Here is a 26,166-nt window from a genome sequence, read left to right as displayed (position 1 = left end):
GCCTTTGGCTCAGGTCATGATCCCAGGGTCCTGGGATTGAGCCCACATCGGGCTCCCTGCTCAGTGGGGAGTCTACTTCTCCCTCTCCCTCTGCCACTCGTGCTCTCTCACTTGCTCACTCATTCTCTCTCTCAAATGAATAAATAAAATCTTTATAAGAGCATAGATGAATTTTACCGGCTTTTGAACTTTCCATAATAGAATCGTATATTAGGTGCTGTTTTATGCCTAGTTTCCATCACTCAATGTTTTATTTGAGAAAGACATTCATATTGTTGAGTTGTAATTTGTGCTTTCTCTTTCCATTGTGTTGCCCTTCCACCACTTATTTATCCATTCCATATTGATGGACATGTAAATTGTTTCTAGTTATTGGCTATTACAAATAAGCCTGCTATGAAAATTTTTAAAAAATATCTCTCGATGCACATTACTTACATATTGCTGGAATCTACATTTGTTCAGCTTGAATTGGTGCTGCCAAAGTGTTTCCCAGTATGGTTGTACTAATTATACTCCTACCAACAATGCATGAGAATAGTAGTTGCTCCATTTTGACAACATTTGATATAATCAGTCTTTTTCACTTTAGGTATTCTGGTATGCACAGAGATATCTCACCAGGGCTTTAATTTGCTTTTCTTGATGACTAAAGTCGAGCACTTTTTTCATGGTATATATTGGTTATTTGGATATCTTCTTTTGTAAAGTGCCTGTTAAGTCTTTTGCCAATTTTCTGTAAAATACTTAACGCAAATTTTTAATTGTTTTCTTTCTTTTTAACTTTCCATTATGAAACAATTTCAGACTTTTGCAAAAATAGTACCAAAAAATCCCATATTCCCTTCATCTAACTTTGTATCTCCATATCTTGCTTGACTATAGTCCACTTATCAAAATCAAGAATTAACATTACTCATCTACAGACTTTATTAAAGTGTCATCAGTTGTCTCTCTAATGTCTTTTTCCAGACCAGGATTCAATCCAGAATTACACATTGCCTTTAGTTGTCATGTCATCTTGGTCTCCATTAATCTGGAATTGTTCTTGAGTCTGTCTTTAATGATCTTACCACTTTAGAAGAGTATTGGACAGTTATTTTGTAAAATGCCTTCAATTTGCTTTTGTCTAATGTCCTCAGGATTAAATTCAGGCTATGCATCTTTGAAGGAGTGATGTTGTATCCTCAGTGCATGATAGCAGGAGGAACATGATGTCAATATATTTTATCAGTGGTGATGTCAACTTTGATCACTGGATTAGGCTGGAGTCTGCCAGATGTCTCCACTTTAAAGTTACTATTTTTCCCTTTGTAGTTAGTAAATATCTAGTAATGCAGTAGGTACATACTCTGTTTCTTTTTCTCTACAATGTTTTTAATGTACAGTATTCACTTAGGTCTTCTTCTAAAAGCTTTATTGTTTTTCCTTTCATGTTTGCATATACAGCTGATTCTCTTTTAGTAAATGTCAAGATTTATTATTTTCTCATATGATATCAAATTGACCTAGCACCATTTATGGAAAATCCATCTTTTGTTATAAATCAGGTGACTATATGGGTGAAGGTCTCTTTCTGCCTTCTCTTGTTACGTTGGTTCATTTGTCTATCTTTGTGTGACCATACTGACTTAAGAACTATACTATCACTTCTTGATATCTTTATATTTCTGGCTTTGATCTTTTTTCAAGATAGACTTGGCTATTTTTGGCCTTTTGCATTTCAGCTTAAATTTCAGAATCCATTTGTCAATTTCCACATATACCCCATAAACCTCTGATAGGATGATTTGGATTGTTTTGAATCTATAGATATAGATTGTTTTGGAGGCATTTACGATATTGAATCTTCAAATTATGAGCACAGTACTTCCCTCCATTTAATTAGATCTTTATTTCCCTTTATAATGTTTTACTGTTTTCGGTGTAGTGGTTTTGCATAGCTTTCACTGATTTATTCCTAGATATTTGATGTTTAACAATTTTTGAACTATGGAACTACATGAGCAGAGAATAGCATAGAGCAGTGGTTCTCAGTGGGAGGTGACTTTGCTCCCAGGACAACTTTGGCAGTGTCTGGAGACATTTTTGTTTGTCACACTGGGGGTAGTGCTGGTGACATCTCTTGGGTGAAAGCCAGGGATGATGTCAAACATCCTACAATGCCCAGGTCAGTCTCCCACAATGAAAAATTATACAGCTGAAATGTCAGTAATGCCACTCTCAAGAAACTTCAGTATAGAGTTAAGAATTTCAAAAGCAAAAGTCACTTAATATAGTCATGATTTTTTTTGTACATTGTTTAGGAATTTTTGTATGTCATGTATGTAGTTACGTACAGTGACATTTTCATCATATTAAAGTTATACTTTCCTACTGGGGTGTGAATAGATCTTGGAATTTTCAGGATTTTATAAAAAGGGTGTTATAATTGTTGGGAGATAATTCTCCATGGGTTTTGGGTTTTCTGAGCAAAAGACATAGACCATTTTGTTCAAGGATGTTTGCATAACAGACAGCCTTGGAAACATAAAGACAGAGGCTTCCTGCAGAGAGTTGGAGATAGCTCTCCCTGGAGATATTCCAGGGTAATAAAGCTAGAGACCTTGCCCTTCCTTCCCTGGAGATTATTTGCTAACATTTTAGTGTAATAAAAGATAATACCTCTCTCTGGGGGGATAGGCATGTTTGTTAGCAGTTCCCTCATAAGATTAGGGGTTTCCTAATGCTCACTGTTCCTCAGCTGTGACACAGATCCACAGTATGCCCGGTATCCACCTCAGCGTACCCCTGTGTGGCCCTGGGACTTGGAGGCAAGATGGAGGCCATGCTGCCTGCTGTGCTGTGAGTAATAAAACTGTCTAAATCCATTTGGGCTTGTTGTCTCTTTACTGGCTGAATCTATAGATTCCATATCTTGGCTATTGTAAATAACGCTGCAATGCACATGGGGTGCATATATCTTTTCAAATTAGAACACACAGGTTTTCTACGTGAGAATCCCTCTTATAAACCTTTCATAGATTTTTTTTTATGCAAGCCTAATACACTGCTGTGACTTGTGATTGGGATGTCCTATTACAAAACCTCAGGAATCACTGGATTCTATGGTGCCCCAATGGGTTTGTGCCTAAAGCAGCACTAGTTGCCTGGCAGAAAGATGGAGGAGAGGAGATGGGGCACTGCCATTCTTGTTGCAACGAGCCTTGTAGAACTATTTGCCTCTTAAAATTCTGTGCATTTGCAACTTCGATTAAAATAAACATAATTCTGTGCATTTGCAACTGTGATTAAAATAAAAGCTATCTTTTTAAAAAATGTGGTAGATGGGATGAATAAAATGGACACAAGTAAAAATGGAACGAATGAATGTGTAAGATGAATCCTAAAGAGTCTCTCAAACTCAGAGGTAAAGGGCTAAAGCAAAAACAAAAACAAAAAGAAACAAAAACAACCAATGAAAGAAAAGTTAAGTGACATGGAGGATAAGGTCAAAAGTTCCTGCAGCATCAAACAGAAATTCCAGACCAAAAGAATGGAGATAACAGAAGAGAGATAATATAAAAGAAGAGCACTTCTGAATTCAGAAAAGAGTCAAGTTTTTGGAGTGAACAGACCTAAGAATGCCAACCAGGTTTAGAGAAACAGGTCCCACTCCTAAATGCATAGGGAAAGGGGAAAAAATCTTAAATTTTTCTAGTGAGAAAAACTAGATTGTTCCTACAAAGGAACAAGAATCAGTTTAACATCAGATTTTTCTTTGATACCAGTGGATTCTAGCAGACAATGGAGAAATATTTTGAAGGATGGTGTCAAAGTTAGTTTCCTTTAGAGCCCCCAAACATGGCATTTACATATATATTAGGTGATAGCAAATACTATTTTTTTTTTTTTAAAGATTTTATTTATTTATTTGACAGAGAGAGAGAATAGCGAGAGCAGGAACACAAGCAGGGGGCGTGGGAGAGGGAGAAGCAGGCTTCCTGCCGAGCAGGGAGCCCGATGTGGGACTCGATCCCAGGACCCTGGGATCATGACCTGAGCCGAAGGCAGACGCTTAACGACTGAGCCAGCCAGGCGCCCGATAGCAAATACTATTGATTGAGGAAGGGAGTGATTGGTTAAAAGTTTTATTATTGAGAGTCGCCTGGGTGGCTCAGTCGGTTAAGCACCTGCCTTCACCTCAGGTCACAACACCAGGGTCCTGGGTTGAGCCCCACATCAGGCTCTCTGCTCAGCAGGGACTCTGCTTCTCCCTCCCCCTATGCCTCTCCCCCTTCACTCATGCTCTCTCACTTTCTCTTTCTCAAATAAATAAAAAATTTTTTAAAAGTTTTATTATTGAATTTTATCTTTATTTAGCTGTGATCAGAAAAATAGCCAACACTAATATAGAGCTCACAATGGGCCAATAACTCTTAAAAATTTACATATATTAAGTCATTTAATCCTTATTACACATAAGAGGTAAGTACTATCATTATTCCCATTCTACAGATGAGAAAACTGAGACATAGAAAAGATCAGTGACTTTCTTTCTGTCTCCAGCTAATAAATGGTAGAGCTGAGATTCAAACCCTATTTTTATTTTGGAATTTAATGAAGATTTCCTTGCAAATAAATATTCTGTCAGTTTTTGTAAATATTCAGTAGATGATTGAAAAGAAGGTGCTTTCTCTGTAGAATATGGAGTCCAGTTTTCTTCATAACTATTAATTCTATGTCATTAAAATATTGTTCAGATTACTGCTATGTTTTTCGGTTTATCTGTCAAAGTCATAGCAGAGACCATTGAAAATTTATTTCTGCCGGGCGCCTGGATGGCTCAGTTGGTTGAGCGTCCAACTCTTGATTTCAGCTCAGGTAATGATCTCAGGGTCATGTGATAGTCGAGCCCCTAGTCGGGCTCCACGCTCAGCAGGAAGTCTGCCTGGGATTCTCTACCTCTCCCTCTGCCCCTCCCCCTGCTCATGTGCTCTCTCTCTCTCTCAAATAAATACATAAAATCCTTAAAAAATTATTTCTGCTTCATATTGTAAAAAATTTTTTAAGTTTCTTCTGCCTCTTAGAGGCTATGTTTTTGTTTCTATGTTCCAGACTTTTTTCATAGTTCTATATACTTTTTTATGCTTACTCATCCTTGAATGTTAAAAGTTTTATGTATGCTTTGCATTTGTTCCCAAACAGGATGAGCTAATTCTTCTTGGCTCCCTGCCTGTCTATTTGGATGCTGTTAGAACCTTCTTCTCATATCTTAAGCTGAAGGATTGGTTACCTTTCGGCAGCCTGAGAAGATTGTGGAGGGAGCCAGCTGGCAAGGAATGTCACCTCTGCAAGATTTCTCCCCAATGTTTTACAAAGCCACTGTCCCAAGGGGCCAAAAGTTATTTGGCCTTTGTCCTTGCCTCCTTCCTGGCAAACAGCCAGACTAGATATCAGAGAGGAGCTTGCCATTCAGAGTAAAAATTCTCCCTTTTTGCCTTAGGCCGCTTCAATAAGCATTGGGACGGGAGAGTCAGAAGATTGGGCTAAACCCCCACTCTTCTCTGGAAGTGTTCTGGTTATCTATTGCTCTATAAAGTAATCCCAGCAATCACTCACTATTGTTACCTCTCCTGATTCTGGTGAGTGACTGGGCTCAGCCAGGTGGTTCTCATGCAAGGTCTCTCATTTGGCTTCCGTGAGACAGAGAAGATGAAAGAGTCATCTCAAAGGCTTTTCCATCCACGTGTCTGGCACTGGGACTGGGGAAGTTCAAACTGCCAGGGCTGGAACAGCTGGGGCTTCTCTGCCTCGCTCTTTACCTTCATGTGTGCTGTCCATGTGCTCTCTGCAACATGGTGGCTTCAGGGCAGATCTACTTGCCACTCAAGGCTCCACAGGCATCCGTTCTGAGCAAGAGAACTAGACGGAAGCTGTGTCATCTTTTAAGACCCAGCCTCAAAAGGCACATAGCGTGTTACTTTCGTTGTGCAGTCCCAGAAGCTCACCCAAGGAGCCCATTCAATTTCAAAGAGGCCATCTCTTGACTAGGGGTGGGGGTAGGGGGCTGGATTTTGGAAGCACATGAGACTGAATACATCGTTGTGACCAATTTTGAAAAATACACTCTGTCACAGGAAGTTTGACACAATTTTGTTGAATTAATAAATGACCGTATACCATCAATAGTAATACTTATTGACACCTACTTTATGTGAATATCTAACTGATGGAGCTGTTGTGAGGATTTATTGGTTAAAACTGTATATCTAAAGTACTTGAAATAGTGACTGGCTCATAGTAAGTGCTTATATAGATGTTAGCGACACTCTACAGTTACAGAGAATTAGGGATCAATAAAGATAGTGTCCACTGACCACTCTTCCCTGCCATTCAGTTTCAGTTGTCCATTCTACTATTCAATAACTTTAAAAAAAATCTTCTTGGTTTACCTACTTGCTTCGATGGAACATACCATCTGAAAGCTTCCTAAGAAAAGGCACACAGAAGATCAACTTTTTGAAATCTTGCGTGTCTGAAAATATCTTTATTTACCCCTATACTTGACCAATAGCTTGAGTGGCTATGAGAATCTACGCTGGAAATAATTGTCTCTCAGAATTGTAAAGGCATTATTCCATAGTCTTTCAGTTTGATGTGTTGTTATGGAGAAATCTGATGCCATTCTGGTTCTTGATCCTTTGTATTGTAGGGGCCAATGGCAGGTTGCTCCAAGATGGGCTGCTTTGGCAGGAACATTATTTTGAGTTCAAAGCAATCAAAACCCAGCTGATTTAAGAAAAGCTATTTACCTCCCCCTCAGCTGCCTGCCTGTACCAGGAAGAGAGCTATTAACAGATTCCTCTTTACCTAAGAAACTTACCTACATAATAGGGCAACTTTTGTTTTCCAAACATCTCCTCTCACCTTCCTGCTAATGGTCTTTCTCCCCTTTGTATCCTCAGACCCCTACCCCTCTTCTTAGCTCATATAAGTGTCATGTAGCCTCACTGTCTTTGGAATTTCCATGTCTGTGTGGACATGTCTGTGTGGATTTCCTGTATGAATGCTATTAAATTTGACTTTCTGTTGTTAATCTGTCTCATGTCGATTTGAATCTTAGTCCAACTAGAAAGACCTTGAAGGGCAGAGGAAATTCTTCTCCCCCGACAGTATGCAACCTCATTTTTCCCTCTGGGTGCTTGTCAGATCTTCTCTATTTCCCCAGTCTTCTGAAATGTTATCATGATATACCTTGATGTGATTCTGTTTTTGTCCATTGTGCTGGGCTCAATGAGCACTTTCAATGTGGAAACTCAATCTGTAAGCAGAAAGAATTAGGGGTCTTCAGAAAAAGACAGACATAGATTTCTCGACATAAGAAAAGTCATTTTAGGCCCCCCACCACCTTGTGAAAGAACGTAAGATCAAATAGCCACTATTAGGCCAGGAGATAAACCTAATCATATCAGGGACAATAAATAAGTGGTAAAACTCCCAGGGCTAATTCAAAAGTGAAGATTGACTTGTTGTAATTCTTAAATTATCTTTGCAGGATCTTAAACTTCTTTGAGCGCTCAGATAGCAGACCAACTGGAGCCAGAGAATTAATGACGCTGACCCTTGCCAGCTCTTGTGACTTTGACCTGGAATCTATTACCTTTTTTTTTTTTAATTTAAATTCAAGTAGCCAACTTATAGTACATTTTTAGTTTCAGATGTTGGACTCCATTCCCTTAAGATGACTTTTACCCCAAATCCCTGCCTAATTCCTCATTGCATAAGCCCTTTCATGAATATGTATGAGCCTGTAACTTAAAACTTCCCCCCCATTGTTCTGGGAGACACTACTTTGGGAAATATCCACCCGGTGTTCTCCTTTACATGTTGCAAGTAAAACACTTCCTTTTCCTAGTCTTCGGGCTTGGTTGTGTCTTTTGGCTCGACAATCACCAAGAGGCAAAGCCGGTTTCGGGTAGCAATATCCTGTAGTTCTAAAAATGTATAATTGGGTTATTTAATTGATTTCTTTTCTGTTTCCCAGGTGTCTTGGGCTGGCTTTCAAATATTCTTATCTCTTTCTCTCCTTTTTGCCTTTTGTCTACACATCCTAGGATATTTCCTTAACTTTGTCTTCCTACCACTGTACTGAGTTTTTCATTTTGTTATCGTATCTTTAATTTACAAGAGCTCTGGTTCTCTGGGTGTTCATTTTTTAGAGACTCTGTTCTGGTTTTTATTCTAATTCTTTTTATTTCTCAAAGGAAATTGATAATGGATTTTTAAGTTTTCCTCTCTCCACATACTCTGTTTCTTTGAAGTTTCTTTTTTCCTGTTCTGATTTATGTCAGATTCTTCTCTTAAATTCTGATGATGTTCAGCTGTCTGTTCTTATTGAAGAGTGCCAGATTTAGCAAAACAAAACAAAACAAAACAGGACATGTAGTTAAATCTGAATTTTAGATAAACAATGTTTAGTATAAGTGCATCCTGTGCAATATTTAGGACATGCTTATGGCATAGAAGTATTCTAGGGGTGCCTGGGTGGCTCAGTCGTTAAGCGTCTGCCTTCGGCTTAGGTCGTGATCCCAGGGTCCTGGGATTGAGCCCCGCATCGGGCTCCCTGCTCCACGGGAAGCCTGCTTCTCCCTCTCCCACTCCCCCTGCTTGTGTTCCCTCTCCTGCGGTCTCTCTCTCTGTCAAATAAATAAATAAAAATATTTTTTAAAAAAGAATTATTTATTGTTTATCTGGAATTCCATTTAACTAGGTGTCCTCTATTTTATCTAGCAACCCTAAAAGTGAGATCTTAAATGCTGCCTGGACGCTATGTACAGGTGGGTAGGACTTCACTAGGATAAGTTCACTAAAGGGTCGCTCTAGTTCATTGAGTACCTGATGATCTCTTTAGGTCTTTACTCTCCCCAAAGAAGAACATTCCAAACTCCATGTTCTGGCTGCCGTGTTAGAGAAACCACATAAGGAAGAATACTGTCCAGCTCAAGATTCATCATTAAGTTTCATGTAGATATTCAATTTCAGTACAATTGCTGTTTAAACAGAAAACCACAGGCCCAAAATGGCATCACTTAGGATGAGGCCCCAAGTCATTAAACCAAGACTTAATACCTAACCTGACTGCAGTTCCACGCCGGCCCGCCCCCTCCAGGAATGTAACCTTTAACCAGCCATGGAATTCCCTGATCAGCACTAGGAAATTTACTGATAGACCCCTTCTGTTCCCCTTAGGAGGGCAACCTTGTCTAAAACAATGGATTCTTTGCTAATAATTTCCTTTTTTCCACTCTCTCCCTACCTTTAACAACCTTTCCCTTTCTGTAGCCCTTTGGAGTTCCCCTCTACTCGCGAGACAGGATGCTGCCCGATTCATGAATCGATTAATAAAGACAACGGGATCTTTAGAATTTACTTGGCTGAATTTTTGTTATTTAACATTGCCACTTTTTTGTTAGTACCCCCATTCAGGGATGGAGACTAATTCCCCTTCCCTTGAACCTGGGCTCACCTTAGTGACTTGCACGACCTGTAGGATGTAATGGAAATAACATTCAGGGGCTTCTAAGCCTAGGTATTAAGAAGCCGAGTAACATCTACCTGGATCTCTTGGAGCATCCTATCTGGGAGCCTGAGCCTCCAGGTAGGAAATACGACTACCCTGAAACTGCCATGTGGAGAGAGCATGCTTACTTAGATGCTCTGCTGGCCAGTGCCCGCTGAGACCAGTCTCCCAGCTCACCTTGCCATGATACCAGACACGTGAGTGAATCCTCCAGACTGGCCTGTCAGCTGAATACCACTAAGTGACCTTTGTTGATGTGGTGTGGAACAGAGGATTGCCCAACCAACAAAATCATAAATACCATAAAATGATGGTTGTTTTAAGTCACCAAGTTTTGAGGTACTTTGCGAGAGAGACTTAAATAACCGGAACAATGTGACTACACCCGGAATGCCCCCATTCAAGAGATCCTCTGCTTTATGCCCTCCGGAGAATATGGTTTCAATCGTCTGCCGAAGTGGGAGAGGGCGGTGGCCGCAGTGCAGTACTGGGGATTCTACACACAGAAAAAACCCGGTGTTTTTATTAAGTATACATAACCACTTTCAGAAGCACCTGGTGTAGCAAGACCTGCATAGTCTGAGAAATTCTGCCATACTATGTTGCTTCCTGGCTTGACCTACTCTGGGCTCAGGAGCCCCCTTTTTCTCAGGTCTGCTAAGTCAAGGATCACCTGTCTCTCTGCTTTCTAGCTTCCAAAATTTCTTTCTTTTTCCTCTCTTGTTACCTTGTTCTTGTGAGATTTTTTGTTTAATCTGCTTTTGTTTTACTTGAATTTCAAGAGAGAGCTGACACGAATGGCGTATGTTTAATCTGCTATCTTTAATCTAAAGGCTCCTTTGAGTCTTTAATTTCAACAATGGCATTAATATTTTTTTAAAGATTTTATTTATTTATTTGACAGAGAGAGACACAGCGAGAGAGGGAACACAAGCAGAGGGAGTGGGAGAGGGAGAAGCAGGCTTCCCGCTTAGCAGGGAGCCTGATGTGGGGCTCGATCCCAGGACACTGGGATCATGACCTGAGCCGAAGGCAGACGCTTAACGACTGAGCCACCCAGGTGCCCCGGCATTGATTTTTTTTTTAATACTCTGTCTTAGATCAGGCTCCCTAGAAGCAGAGGTTCTTGTGTAAGTGCCTTACTTAGTAAGGGCTCATTCTTGGGAAACACTTGTACTTGAGACAGAGCAGGAGAGTGCAAAGGAAGAAGCAGAGCACAGATGTGGTTTCTACAGAAATTTAGCTCCAGTCCAAGCCCACAGGAGCTCTGGAATTGGAAGGGTATCACAAATTTATTCCTGGCCTTTTGTACCCCAGAAACTTGGCTTTGGACTGTGGCTCCCCAACCTGCTGTGAGGGCATTTATTAGACAAAGGGGCAGTTGTGAGCTAGGTGTACCTGCCTGGTAAAGGTGATCTTGGCAGAGTGCATCAGCTCCATTCCCAACCTTTTATTTGTTTATTGTTAGAGTAGCCTAATTGTTAATTTTTAAGGAATGCGATAGTCTCTCTAATCACTCTGAAGACATGAATTTTCCTATTTCATTCTTTTTCATCCTGATTTTGTTTCCTCTAGGTGAGTTCATAAAGTGAAGCTTAGAAACTTTAATTTATCAAAGCAGAGAAAAGGGGCAGAACGAGGTCTAGAATCTAAACCAGTCCGATCCTAAAACCCATGTTCTTAACCATGTCAAACCACCTTCTTTTGCTACATCTTAATGACATGATTTAATGTCACCTCTCCGGCTTTAAGGGTGTAACAGCCACTTGGATTTTGTTCTATTGGATAGCAAACACACTTCCCCAAGCTACCTACCCTCTGTTAAATAAAATCCGAATTTGCCGGTAGATTCAAAGGATTCATTCTGCAAGCACCAAGCACCTACCATGCGCTGGAACCGGTACTAGGCGCGTGTGCCAAGACGACCTAGACTCGGTGCCTCCGAGGCCAGAGTCTCGGGGAGGCAGCAACGAACGCATAAACCGGTCTCACCCGGCGTGAGCGCGGCTCCCGGGCCGACCCTAGGGGCTGCCGACCAGTACCAAACCCTGGTAATTTCCTGGGGAGGAGAGAACGATCTGCGGCGGCTCCGAACTCCTATTCCCAAAGGTCTCCCCAAGGAAAGGGAACTCCGTTTTCCGCAAGGGAGATGGGGTACTACTGGGAACTTTTCGGGGGTATTTGTTTCAATGTACCGGCGTGATTTCACTTCCCACTGCTCGGGCCGCAGACTGGGCGAGAAAAAGTGCGGTTTCCCGGCGGGGGGGTTGGGGGGAGAGCGGTGATTCGCTGCGGGCCTCCGGGCCTCCGCCGGCGCAGGGCGGGTGCGGGAGAGGCTCGCAGCTCCGAGAGCGTGGGGGCGCCCGGGCGCCTCTGACCCGGAGAGTCCAAGTGCTCGGAGTCTGCGGAGGCAGGCGCGGGGCCGGGCGGGGCCGGGCGGGCGACGGGGCCGCGGAGCCTGCACAGCGGGCCGGGTCCCCGGAGGGGCGCGGGCACGTGCCGGGTGCAGCCCCAGGTCTGGGAGCGAGGCTGGTCCCCCGCTGGCCGCCAGGCGTGGGGGTCCCGGCCCCGGGCCCCAGGTGCGCTTCGCCCCCCCTCCCGCAGGATCTTCCGGTCCCGTGTGCAGAGGGACAACCAGGAACTCGGACTCAGTCTCCACCCCGAAGTGGGGCGGGTCCGCCCGGGATATGACCCGCTGCCGGGCCCCGGTAAGGGTGTGATCTGCGCGGCCGCCGGGGACGAGCTCAACCCGGTCTCGGCACGAGCGGTAAGGGGCCCCGGGTCGGGGGTCCCGGGCTCGGGGAAGGGGACGCAGCAGCCTCGGGGCGCCTCACGGGGACAGCCCTGCGCCGCGCCCAGGAGGGGGTGCCCGCCGCCTGCCTGCGGGCGGGGCTTGGGCGGCCACCGGGTGGAGCGGGCGCCGGCCGCCCGGGGTTTGCCCGAAGTGGGCCTCGCGCAGGCGGGTATCCACCGGCACCTTCGGGAAGGAGCCGTTGATACAGCTCGGAATGTAGACCGGTCGGAGACCACAGCAGTTTTCTCTTGAGTTCTTGTGTCAAGAGCTGCGCTGGCTTCGGGCATTAACAAGAAAGCATTGAGTTAATACTCCCTGCAGCTGACTCAGTCTAATACCTAAGTTTTCTTTTTCGTTCTTTCTTTTCTCCTTTTAAGAAACTTACTCGCTTTTCCTAGTTTCTTACCCTGTCTCTCCTCACGTATCTAATGGCCTCGGCAGAATGGCCGGCTGGCACATGGGAACCTGTTATTATGAGATCTATGACTTGAGTCTGCCAGCGGCACAGTCTCACTCTTTTGTCTTGGCTTTGACTCGCGGGAGACTTTGGGGCCAAAGAGACTTTTGCTCTTCAACAGTCTGCCCCACTGTAAGTGCTCCCTGGCTTGATGCAAGTCCAGGAGCTGTACTGAGTAACCCACACCTTTCATGACAAGTGGGCATCTGCTCTCTCCAGCTGACCTTGGGAAGAAGGGATAGGGTCACCCCCTCCAAATTATGCATCCCACCTCCTCCTTACATTGCAGGTAACACTTCTGATAGCCAACCCCTAGCTCTTTCCTTACCAGGGAGTTCTCAGAAGACACAGAGGTGCAAGAGCAAGCAGGACGGGAAGGGAACAGGAATGAGATGGGTAATCACAGCCACCCACGACCTGCTTGCTTCCCAGAACCCAGCCCTATCTGGTCAAGGCCAGATCCCTTAGATTCAGCTCAGGCCAGATTTCTGTTGTTTTGGGGGAAACACACACACACACACACACACACGTGACTGTTAGATCAAGGGCGTCTATGGATTTCCCTCCTAAATATTTTTGTATTTGGCTAGGGATATTTTTTCTCTGAAAGCAAGTAGGAGAGTAACATGCAGTCAAATCGAAACACACGAGCCCTCAGCATCTGAAGAATGAGCCCCATGGCCATCCTCAGACTCATATCCTTTGGCCCATTTCTTTATGTCTAACCACTCATTTGTTTTTCCCCATCTTGATCCTCTGCTTGTCCATGAAGCCCACTCTTCAAGAGTGAGTACAGGGCACTGCCGGGAATACCTGAAGCTTCAGCATAAACCAAGGGCCTGGGGGGTGGGCGTCAATTATACCTCGATCTTTGAGATTAAAAACACTTTTTATGCTAAAACAACCAGATATATTTTAGAGTAGAATTCAAAATTTGTACCTTTTTAATATAAAACAAGAAACTTAAAATTTTTTTTGCTTGGGGTTTGGGCTGTGATTTGGCCCATACCTAGCCCTTGAAGGTTTGCTTTCACTGCCGTTAGGGCTACTGTGGAGGCAGTTTGATGGGTGCTGCCGTGTCCTACCTGGAGGGACTTTGAATAACAGTCGTCCTTGGTTACTCATTTAGTAGTGATTTCAACTTGAGGTAGGGTTCCTAATCTTGTTTTACAGATGAGGTGGGTGTGGGGACACGTTAATGGCCCTAAATTCTTTTTTTTTTTTTTCAACATTTTATTTATTTATTTGACAGAGAGAGACATAGCGAGAGCAGGAACACAAGCAGGGGGAGTGGGAGAGGGAGAAGCAGGCTTCCCGCAGAGCAGGGAGCCCGATGTGGGACTCGATCCCAGGACCCTGTGATCATGACCTGAGCCGAAGGCAGACGCTTAACGACTGAGCCACCCAGGCGCCCAATGGCCCTAAATTCTTGAGGAGCTTGGCATGTGGACCAGAAAATAGACTCATTCCTTGTGGTTGGGCAGAGCTATGTTAGATGGCGGGTTCTGCTGGATGTAAGGTGTGGCTTTTGAATCCCCTAGGCTGGGTGGACTTGGAGATGGAGAGCTTTCTCAACAGAGGTGTCTAGGCAGGGGCCTTGTAGCGCCTTTTGGATGGGGCTGTGAAGGGTAGAAGGTTAAACTAAGATGACCTCCAAAGCCATAGCTTCCTCACTTCAGGGTACATCAGAGTTCCTCAGGAAGCTTGCACAACATGGAGATTCTTGCCCCAATCCCCAAGATTCTCATCCAATATGACAGGGTTGGGCCCAGGAAAATGCATATTTAATAGGTTCCCTGGATGATTGTGATTCAGATGTTTCTTGGACCTTGCTTTGAGAAACTAAGCTTTAGAAACACATGAATATATGCATGCTTGATAAATAAAGTCAAGCATTACAAAAACCTGGAACTTCAAGGAACTTAGGCCTGTCATTATGCTGTAAATAATGTGGTAAAGCTGACATTGTCCCCATTCTCAAGGACAGCTCATTATTATACCTATCACATCAAATGCACCCCATTGTTTTATAGTGCTTGACACCCCTACGCCAAATAGAGGGTCTAAAGCAAAGGGGTTTTGTTTATTTTTAAACTTAATTGAACCTGAGATGGATTACTGTATTAAGAATAATTTACCTAGAAATTTAGGATTTGTTAGGTCTGTTGCTTGTTTTATTGGGACTAGCTTGTTAGTGTTCAGTTGTGTCTGCACTGGACTAAGAGCTTTTGCTATGGAAACCTGAACCACCACCTTTGAAGAATTCTTTTTAAAGGTTCAAGATATTTGAGGTCAGTAAATTGCCATATTGCTTCTTGGTCCAGATTGCTAGACATAAGAACCTGGGTGAATGTTTTCACCAGAATGAACCACAATCAGCAGGAGGGATAAATTGCAGCTATAGGCCAGACTATAAATTGCTCTGGAAACGACCTCCACCAACCCCACCTCTCCATCATTAAGGCCTACAGCATGAGCGGCCTGACTTGTAACAGAACAGGAAGTCCCAAGAGTGGCCTTTTGTCAGGTCAGTAGAAAGACCTCCCTGCCCAGTCGCTGTGGATTCATTTCTCTGGGTTAAGGCACTCATCCCCCCTGCACCCCTCCCACCAGAGGTAACATTAAATTATTACCAGAAAGTAACATAGAAGGTTTGTGATGGGAACAATTCTCCTGATTTATGTGTACTTGAGTCATCTCCCGTGGAGGAGGTCTTTAATAGATACAAGCCCGGTGGTATAATCAGTCCCCAGCAGCTTCCCTCTCGCTCCTCTCCAGGGGGTCAGGAAGGCATTTTCTGGGTCCTGCTTTGTTTCAGCTTTTGCTATTGATGCTTTTGGATGCTATACACGAATCCGTTGACTCAGTAGTTCTCATCCTTGTTAGTTACAGACCCCTTTGAGAATCTGGTTAAAGCCATGAATTGTCTCTTGAGAAAAAGAAACACATATTTGACATTGTTCTTACAGTTTCAAGGGGTTTATGGACAGCTGTCTAAACCCAGTCATGAATACCTAGCAGGTACATAGATGGAATTGCCCTGAAATTTGGCAGTTTGTTAAAATTTAAAAATGGATTTGCCTTTGTTCTAGCAATTTGAATTCTGAATTTATCATAAAGATATACTTGGATATGTGTGTAGAGGCATGTGTACAAGGATATATATACTGCAGCTTGTTTGTAGCAGCAAAAGATTGGAAATGAACTAAATATCTGTCACCAAAGGGCTGGTTAAATTATGGAACATCTATTCATTGTAGTACTGTGCACCTGTTAAAAAGTGATGCAGGTTGACAAGAACAGATATAGAATGATATCAAAGAATCTTTTAAAAAAACATTTTTAAAAAAAGTAAAATATAGGTTTGCATGGTATTCTACTCCTTTTTTGTAAGAATGGAGACTATCGTCTATATGCTTGTTAATGCATTAAACAGTCCTGATAGTATACATAGGAAAATTATAACAGTGGTTGCCGGGGCGCCTGGGTGCCTCAGTCGTTAAGTGTCTGCCTTCGGCTCAGGTCATGATCCCAGGGTCCTGGGATCGAGCCCCACATCAGGCTCCCTGCTCCGCGGGAAGCCTGCTTCTTCCTCTCCCACTCCCCCTGCTTGTGTTCCCTCTCTCGCTGTGTCTCTCTCTGTCAAATAAATAAAATCTTTAAAAAACAAACAAACAAACAAACAAAAAGTGGTTGCCAAAACAAGGTAGAGGGGTAAAGTTCATCCAGACTTATCACTTTATACCTTTTTGTATTATTTGAATTTTTTAAATCATACTCACATATTATCAATTTTTTTAAAATAGAGAGTTACAGCTATCACCTACCCATTTAACATTGCTTGTGAAGAGGGAGAATGAAGTAGAAATGAAAAATACATGTGTATTTTAAAATTTTCCAACCTCAAAATTAATACAAGATCATATATTTTCTTATTTGTATACAAGGAGCCAGTATGCAGTTATGCTTCGGTCTCCAGTGAGATATGATAGCAATCACTCGTTCTTATCATACATTTCAGTTGGGCTAATTTTTCATTTGGGTATGCTCCAGCTAGTTCCAAAAAGAATGTAAGGTGCCTTGAACTGCATGGGGGAGAAAGCTCTGTATGTACATGGGCTGATGAGTTCCATGTGTTTTTAGCTGCAGAAGCAGAGACAGGAGTAGATGGGTTAAGTCCCAGCCTGTCGACTAGATAGACCTGCTAGGGCAGGGCCTAGGTCAAAGTCCTAGCAATGGTACCAGATCCTGGGCACTGAGGGGCCTGGCCTTGGCTTCAGAGCCTGACTCTTAGTCAGTGAGGCCCCCGCCTCTGCATATTGGAGCCTCCATGTCACAGATATTAACAGCTAATGTTCACCAGTGTTTCTTAGGAGCCTGACCCTGTGCTAAAAAACTGGCATGTCATTTATTAAATTTTCATCCATAATAAGCGGGTGCTACCATTATCATCCCCATTGTATAAGTGAGGAAACTGAGGCACAAAGGGGTTCAGTAATTTGCTGGAGGTCACGTATTAAGGGCAAGTGGTAGAGCCAGGATTTGAATTTGGCAGTCTGATTCAACATCCTGTGCTCTACCACTCTGTTATACTATATAATGGGTTAAGAACGGGGAATCGGCCTGAAAAGGCAGGGCTGGGGGATTAAGCCGGCTGTGGGGCTGGCCTCTTTCAGAGGGGAAGAGGTAGAAGCTGTGTCCGTACCACTTGTCTGAGATGAACTTGATGCTGACCTGGGTCATTCTAAATATCCAGGGGGTCCCGCATGATAGGTGCGTGAGGAGTGCAGCAGTTACGGACCAAGACAATGTGCTACTCTTGATTCCGTAGGCCCACCCAGGTGGTAGCAAGACTTGGGGCAGCATTTAAAGGCAGGAGAGACAGCCCAGCACTTTGGGGAAGAGTCTTCAGGTGCGAGGCAGGATGTCAGCAGCCCTGCCAAATGAATACAGGTTCACCCATTTATCATATAATGTGACAGGCACTGGAGATTTGAAGGTAAAACATACAGACCCTCTCCTTAGGGAGATAAGCAGATCAATAATTCAAAACTCATAGGACTGCATGATAAATGATTTGATACACTTTGCACAGACTGCCATAGAACAATAGAGGAGGTGTGCCTAAGTCCATCATGGGTGGTCAGAGAAGGCTTCCTGGAGGTGCGAGAGGAGAAAGGTTTATGTACAGCCACAGGGATGACAAGGCAAGACCATTATTCACTGGAGGTGTGGCCTCTTGACCAGAGCAGGGCTAGTCCCAGACAGAAGAGTGGGAGGGCCCTCAGAAATTAAGGTCATTCTGTAGGCCTGTGGGGGACAGGACCAATTGGTCTTGGGGGACAGGTCCTAGAGGGTCCATAGTCAGAACTACTGTCCTGGATGGTAGATCCTCATTTTCTTTTGCATCTGCTCTAGTGCTTAGCCCCTTTGTCTAATAAATGTTTTTTTTTTAATAAAATGGAAGTGCTGGGCACCAGGAAGGAAATCAAGGCAGAGATTTAGCCTTGGAAAAACAAGACTCCCTGTTTCCCTGTCCTACGCCTGGCCAACCCTTGAAGGTTCAGCACGGACATAGTCTCCTTCCCTGTTTGACTTAATCTGGGTGAGGGACCTCTCCAGTATGCGTGCTCCTCTTTCTCTGTGATTCTCCTGTCACAGAAATGCTCACGCCTTACTGTGTCTGATTCCAGGCCTGGGCCGCCCCCTCAGCCCTGAGCTCCTCTGAGGGCAGGAACTACACAGCCCCCATCCCCTGGCCTAGCACATAGTGTGTGTTACTATGTGTGCTGAATGAATGTATGATTTCCCACGGCCTGGAAAATTGAGTCCAGTCTCCAAGCTCAACCTGCCACAAAACGACCCATTTGTGAAAATTACCTTTCTAGAACTTTGTCTCCCACCGCTCTCTTCAGAGTCTAAAGCTCCAGCCCCACTGCAAACGAAGTATTTTCCAAATCATAGCTGAAGCTTCATTTTTACAGTTCTCTCTCCGCCAGCAAAACCTTTCACTATTGAAATCCTATCTGTCCTTGGAGGCCTAAGTCAAATGAGAACATTTGACTAGGGGTGGGGTGGGGAGGGGTGGGGAGCTTAAGTCTCTCTTCTCCTGCCCTGCAACTCTGCAATAGTTAGCACCTGCTGCTTTGTCTTGGATTGACTGTCTCTCTTACCAGCTTGCATGCTCCCTGACAGCAAGATACTGTTTCCTCCATCTTTGTTTGTCACAATGCCTGGTACCTGATGAGGCAAAATCAATACTTAAGTAAGGACTGTGAGTGCTTGTGCACATGGTGAGCGGCATTTTTGGAACTGGGGTCTCATGCAGGGACCACCTGTGTGAGAATCAGGGCCTGGAACAGGATGTGAGGGGAATCCCCAGGGGTGCTTATTGAAAATGGATTCAGTAAGGTCTTTGGGCCCCACCCAAGATTTACTGATTCAAGTTCTGGAGTACAGCATCCCTAAAATCTGTATTTCTAAACACTCCCCAGGTGCTTTTGGTGCACACTAAAATTTGAGAACTTTTCCTAGATACCGTGTTAAGTGTCTTACAGTCTGTATTATAATTAGGATCCTTTTGAAGCCGTAGCCACAGACTCGGTGTCCTGATATCATCCAAGGCCAGAAGAGAGAAGGAAGTTGGCAGGATAACTGTCTTTATAATCTGGGGAAGTCTTTCTCCGAAGCCTCTTGGTAGACTTGTTCTTATTTCTCGTTGGCCTGAAGTGGGTCACTTGGCCACTTGAAAACCATTTGTTGCCATTGGAATGGGGTTGCCTCAGACCGATCATTATTTCTTCCTGGGATGAGTCCTACCTTCCTGATTTTCCAAGCCCAACCACTAAACTCATGAAAGTTCTCTTAATGAGGAAGGAAGGTATGATGGGGGTTGACATTATTACTAATCCTCTCAGAAATTCTGCACAGTAGTCACTACTATGTCAATTTTATGTCAGGATAGAGTAGCCGTGTTAGGTGGGGTTAAATCTGGAGGGCAGAGCAGAGACTGGAATTTGGCCCTTGTCCTGGATTCCCAGCCTGCTGTGTCCAGCATGGAATGATCTCCATTACAGCCTCTGCCAGCATGTGGGAAGAGAACTGAATTCAGAGTTTCACAGATATCATAAAATAACATCAGGTTTGCAGGAGTAATGCATGTTTGTAGTGAATGGTTTTGAGAACTCTGTTATTTAAATAATCTTTGCCAAACACATTTCCTGAGTCATATTTATACAAATATTTTAAAAGTGTTATGACTCTCCCCGTTAATAGAATTTTTCTTGTTTTTTATCCCCATTCCCTTATACTTGATGTATGATCATGAATGGGAATCTACACTTAGGAATGACCATGGAGCATTTTGAGGACCTTTTTGAGCATCAGTAGTTGGAATCTAGAATCATTACTGTAGAGCAGTAGTTCTCAAATTTGAGAATGCATCAGAATCACCTGGTGGGCTTCTTACAAATCAAATTGCTGGGCCCTACCCTCAGAGTTTTGTAGGTGTGGTGTTGGGCCCAAGAATGTGCACTTTTAACAAGTTTCCAGTGTATGGTGACTGAGTTGTATGAACTTCTTTTAGGTTGAAATACTGGCCTGCTGTTTATTGAAAAGATAAACATAATCGTGCACCTGGTACATTCTACCCTTTCCAGATTCTCTTGAGCTCCCTATTATAGCTGCCCTGGGGCCTCCACAGCTGGGCTATGATTTGGGGAAACTGGATTCCCTGGGTTTTCTGTGCTTTGGTCAATTTATGGAAGGCTTATTCCTTGGAACTGAGAGGGTGGAGGCCAGACATGGTTGTGAAATAATTGAGAGACACAAGTGGAAATATGATACGGTTCCACATAGGAGATACCTACTAGCCAAATTCAGAGACAAGAAATAGAATGATGGTAAGCAAGGGCTGCGGTAAGGGAGAAATGGGGAATTATTGAATGGGTACAGAGTTTCTGTTTGGGATAATGGAAAGTTCTGGAAATGGATAGCAGGGATGGTTGCATGACATTGTGAATGTAATTAATACCACTGAATGGGGCACCTGGGTGGCTTAGTGAGTTGAATGTCCGACTCTTGGTTTCAGCTCTAGTCATGGTGTTGGGGTCTCGGGGTCATGGGCTTGAGCCCCACATTGGGCTCCCCGCTCAGCAGGGAGTCTGCTACTCTCCCTCTCTCTCTGTCCCTCCTGCTTATGCTCTCTCTCTCAAATAAATAAATCTTTAAAAAAAATACCACTGAATTATATGCTTAAAACTGGTTAAAATGGTAAACTTTTTTATGTTTATTTTATCACAATTTGAAAAAAATCTTGCTTTCTTTACTGTTCTGTCCCCTGGTGGTGTGCTGGAGTGTCCTTATATCAGCCTATTAGAAGTGATTGTTAGGGGCGCCTGGGTGGCTCAGTCGTTAAGCGTCTGCCTTCGGCTCAGGTCATGATCTCAGGGTCCTGGGATCGAGCCCCGCATCGGGCTCCTTGCTCGGCGGGAAGCCTGCTTCTCCCTCTCCCACTCCCCCTGCTTGTGTTCCCTCTCTCGCTGTGCCTCTCTCTGTCAAATAAATAAATAAAATCTTTAAAAAAAAAAAAGTGATTGTTAAATTTTCAGGGGTTCTGTGACCTTATTCAATTCAATTATATGAACTTAGGAGTAAATAAATTATATTAAAATATAGATATTTATAAATAAGTTGTATTTAAAATAACATCACTTTCTAATTATTTTACTACGATGTATTATTATATATGCTCTTGTGGTTACTTATGTCTGTTCTGTCTGTAAATACAGTATAATGGTGTCCCACTGCCTACCTATTCCTGGTTCTGAGTTCAGTGACATCATATTGGTGATTTGAAATCAGTCATGTTGGAAATATTTATGGCAAAGAAATAGCTACAAATCAGAGTTTTCTTTCTTTGGAGAGCCAACTGTTAAGTTTATCAGCAAACTCCTGGTCTTACCATGTCTTTTTTTTTTTTTTTTTAAGATTTTATTTATTTATGAAAGAAAAAGAGAAAGAACAAGCAGGGGGAACGACAGGCAGAGGGAGAAGCAAGCTCCCTGTTGAGCAAGGAGCCCAATGCGGGACTCAATCCCAGGACCCTGGGATCATGACCTGAGCTGAAGGCAGACACTTAACCAACTGAGGCACCCAGGTATCCCTGGTCTTACCATGTCTTATTGGTGGGGCAGGGTTGGAGTAAGTTTGTAGGAATAAAGCTTGGGATCTTCCAGGGAAACTTCGTTAAATTGAATTGTAGCCCTTTCCAAACAGCTGTGCCTTTGGGTATTTTTGGGTGCCTAGAAAAGAAGAGGTTGTGGCTAAGTTTAGTGGGTGGGAAACAAAATGACTCCTATGGTAAATGAGTTACTTTAACAACCTGGGCAAGAATTTCCTCAACTGGAACATGAAAAGGGGTGGGAGAGAAACTAGTAAAAGTGATTGCTCTAGCAATGGGAAAGGGATACTTTTTTTTTTCTTAAGATTTTATTTATTTATTTGACAGAGAGAGACACAGCGAGAGAAGGAACACAAGCAGGGGGAGTGGGAGAGGGAGAAGCAGGCTTCCCACTGAGCAGGGAGTCCGACCATGGGGCTCGATCCCAGGACCCTGGGATCATGACCTGAGCCGAAGGCAGACGCTTAACGACTGAGCTACCCAGGTGCCCCGGGAAAGGGATACTTTTAAAGAAAGTTTTTTTTACGGACATTTCCCAACATATACCCAAGTGAGATAGTAAAATGAACCTCTACGTATTTATTCATCACCTGGCTCAACAATTATTAATATTTCACCAAAAAAGAGACTTTCCAACTATTGAAGTAATAAGAGGGAGGAGTACAAAGGAAAAGATGGCCAGATATGATTGAAAATTTCTCTTCCAAATTTTGGCTGTACTGAATTAAAAGGATAATATTAAATTGGTAAAATACTTAATAATACATTTTAGATATAAAATATTAAAATTTATAATATAGGAATAATTTCTGTAAATTTTGGTAAAGCACCAAGATGCTAAAAATAGGTGAAAAATGCAAACAGATAATACACAAAGGAGGACAGGAGTTGAAAAAAGGGAGTCAGTGTTCCTACTACTAATTTTAAAAAGCAAGTTAAATCAATAATAAGATTTAGTATTACACCCAAATATTACATTATAAAGAAATAAAGCAAGCAAACTTATGGCTGGCTGGGCTTTGGACGTCCTTGTAAATTTGGAGGACAACTGGAAATATAAGTATCAGATATCACAAGAAATACGTCAAAATGAAGAATAAAATATCTTACAAAGCTAAATATAAAGATTGTAGCCATGGTCTTAAAAAACCCGAACAACCAGTAGTAGGGACATTGAATAAGTTATAAGATATCAATATAATGGAAGAGTATAATTTTAGTACAGTGATCTATATGGTGATTGCGTGCAGTGTGAAAAATTAAGAGGAAAGAGTAGAACGCAAAATCACATACATACTGTGATTACAGTTAAAATATTGGCACAAATAGAAATAACAGTAGATGGTAAGTTTACGTTGTTTTAAAATGTCCTTCTCAGTGCTTAAAGTTGATTAAATAATTTACAAAATAAAATGAAAGAGGGAAATAGGGGATTGCTTAAGGCCTCACAGTTTCTACAGTTCCCTGAAAGTTAATCTTTTCCATTCATTGGCAGTGGAAAGATCCATAATTTTCAGCATTGCAACAGAAAATTTTACTTCTACCCACATTCTGCTGGGTTTAAGAAACAAGTTTATCAGCTTGCACAGGCAATTTCATAACAACTGGAGGGAAGGAGAGGCTAATACGACAGGTAAAAGTAGCACTAACTGCCCTGTATTGTTACCTGCCATAAAATCCGGAGGTTGCTAAAACAGAAATAAAATTATAATAAATAAGCCAAATAATAAATTTTAATATATAAATTATATTACATTATAATTTAATTTAAATTTACCAAATTTAAATTTCTGTTGCTATATTCTATTGCTAAAACAGAAATAAAATTATAATAAATAAACCAAATAAATTTTCTGTCATGTACATTTATTATCTTTGATATTCAGAAATAAATAAAGGTTATTTTTTAAAAGTCAGCCAGTATTTTCTGTTTTATCCTTCCTGTGATATTTCCTGAGGTGGTAACACTAAATTTTTTATGATCTCTGCAGATAGTCTCCATTTCTTTTAGAAGGATTCCTGCTGGAGGATTCTATTTTTATGAAAACAAAACAAAACAAAAAAACCCACAAAAACAATTTAGTTGAAACCAAACTGTAGTGGAAAGAAAGATATTTAGATATGACTTGGTGAGCCCTCTTAAATACATATGTATGTTTTACAAATCTAAAATGTCTTGTCACTTGATTAAATAAAGGGAGGGAAAGGATGATCATAGAAAATTAACCTGGGCCTTGATATGATGAGTACAGAATATTTAAGCCAAACTCTTTAGTCTCAGAGGATTTCTTGATGTTATTACACTAGTCATTTTTCCCTTCCTATTAATTAACTAATTAATCTTTAAAGATTTTTATTTATTTATTTGTTTGTTTATCTGAGAAAAAGAGAGAGAAAGGGAGTACCAGTGGTGGGAGGTGCAGAGGGAGAAGAACAAGCAGACTCCCCACTGAGCAGGAGCCTGACCCAGGGCTCCATCCCAGGACCCTGAGATCATGATACCTGAGCTCACAGGTGCCCCTCCCTCCTATTTAGAATGTGTGTTATTTTGCCAAATAGTGAGGATGCCTGATAGTTCCCTGAACTTTTCTTGTGAACAATTAAGTGGATTATTTCCAGGAATAGACTTTCCCTTTAAATATTCTGAGGTCTAATTCCTTTTCTCCTCTAGCATTTTGTCCTAGGCTATATTGTGTTTTTCTTTCTTTTTTTAACAAATGGGGAAATGAAAGCACTAAGAAGATGAGCAAGTTTTTTTGTGAGATTTAAAAGAAATCATCTGGTCATTCACATGAAGTGTTTAGAACAGTATCTGACACATGGTAAAATAAGTGCTCAACAATAGCTACAATCATTATTATTAAACAAGGCCAAGTATGTCGAGAGCAGTGGTATGCAATAGAAAGACAGGGCGAGGCACAAATGTGTTTGAGTTATCTAGTAGTCACATTTTAAAAAGTTAAAAGAGACAGGTGAAATGAACTTTAATAATATAGATTATTTTACACTTTACCCCGTAGATCCAAAGTATTATCATTTCAACAACTAATCAATAGAAAAAAAATATTAAGATGTTTTACAGTCTTCTTTTCAAACTAAGTTTTAACAATCTGGTGTGAATATTTTACACTGACAGAACATCTGAATCTGAATGCTTAATTTTCTTTCTTTTTTTTTTTTTTTTTTAAAGATTTTATTTATTTATTTGACCGAGAGAGACACAGTGAGAGAGTTTTGTGAAAGCCCTTCTGGAGAAGACCATCATTCTTAGGGTTGAACCCTCAAATACAATAGAAAATGTAAAGGCCAAGACCCAAGATAAGGAAGGAATTCCTTCTGATCAGCAGAGACTGATCTTCGCGGGAAAGCAATTGCAACCTACTCTGTCTGACTACACCATTCTTTTTTTTTTTTTTTAAGATTTTATTTATTTATTTGACGGAGAGAGACACAGCGAGAGAGGGAACACAAGCAGGGGAGTGGGAGAGGGAGAAGCAGGCTTCCCGCCGAGCAGGGAGCCCAATGCGGGGCTCGATCCCAGGACCCTGGGGTCATGACCTGAGCCGAAGGCAGATGCTTAACCACAGCCACCCAGGCGCCCTGAATGCTAAATTTTCATCAGAAATATTTTATCTGTATTTAGATTTCATAAAATTTAGTTTTTATGAAGATTCACAAACCCAAATTATTTTAAATATACTTAGAAGTTTTCCAGTATCTGAATTGAGTACCAAAAAATAATTTTCCTTTGATATTTGCATCCACATTGGAAAAACTGGTTCATCTTTTTTAGAAGCCTTGATTTGACTTTGAAACTAAAAGCATAATACTTTTAAAACTGCATTTGTCGGGGCATCTGGGTGGCCCAGTCAGTTAAGCATCTGCCTTCAGCTCAGGTCATGATTCCAGGGTCCTGGGATCGAGCCCCCACATCTCCCTGCACAGGGAGCCCGCTTCTCCCTCTCCCTCTGCCTGCTACTCTTCCTGCTGGTGTGCACTCTCTCTCTGTCAAATAAATACATCTTTAAAAAAATAAAATAAAACTGCCTTTGTCCAAGTTAATTCACTAACTTCTGCCAGTTCAGTCTCCTTTTTTCTTTACTGTGTGGCTCATCATGCCTCTGCCTCTCCACTAAATTCCACATCAATAACATGCCTTGGTTTTAAATTTT

The 26,166-nt window shown here is 42.2% G+C and overlaps 1 protein-coding gene and 2 long non-coding RNA genes across 4 annotated transcripts in view; 2 read left to right on the top strand and 1 right to left on the bottom strand.

Annotated features, from left to right (window-relative positions):
- Positions 1–6,509: 6,509 nt before the first annotated feature.
- Positions 6,510–12,160, bottom strand: LOC144379220 (uncharacterized). The gene is made up of 2 exons (XR_013441748.1): positions 11,448–12,160; positions 6,510–7,303 (listed from the first exon to the last, which is right to left on the bottom strand). It is a non-coding gene; the product is annotated as an uncharacterized LOC144379220 (long non-coding RNA).
- The window catches only part of ANXA4 (annexin A4), a 68,704-nt gene continuing 54,683 nt past the window's right edge, over positions 12,146–26,166 (top strand). Inside the window, exon 1 of one of the 2 annotated variants that reach the window (XM_078056453.1) lies at positions 12,146–12,270. The gene's annotated coding sequence lies outside the window, so the exon portion shown is untranslated. Of the gene's footprint in view, positions 12,330–26,166 lie in introns of both variants that reach the window. The other variant, XM_036088272.2, reaches the window with a different exon arrangement.
- LOC144379354 (uncharacterized) lies at positions 21,675–26,064 on the top strand. Its single transcript, XR_013442182.1, has 2 exons — positions 21,675–21,970; positions 25,185–26,064. It is a non-coding gene; the product is annotated as an uncharacterized LOC144379354 (long non-coding RNA).

The sequence above is a fragment of the Halichoerus grypus genome, chromosome 10, assembly GCF_964656455.1.
Source record: "Halichoerus grypus chromosome 10, mHalGry1.hap1.1, whole genome shotgun sequence".
In the NCBI taxonomy this organism is placed as follows: Eukaryota; Metazoa; Chordata; class Mammalia; order Carnivora; family Phocidae; genus Halichoerus; species Halichoerus grypus.
Note: the sequence above shows the minus strand (reverse complement) of the source record. Positions and strands in the feature narration are given on the sequence as shown.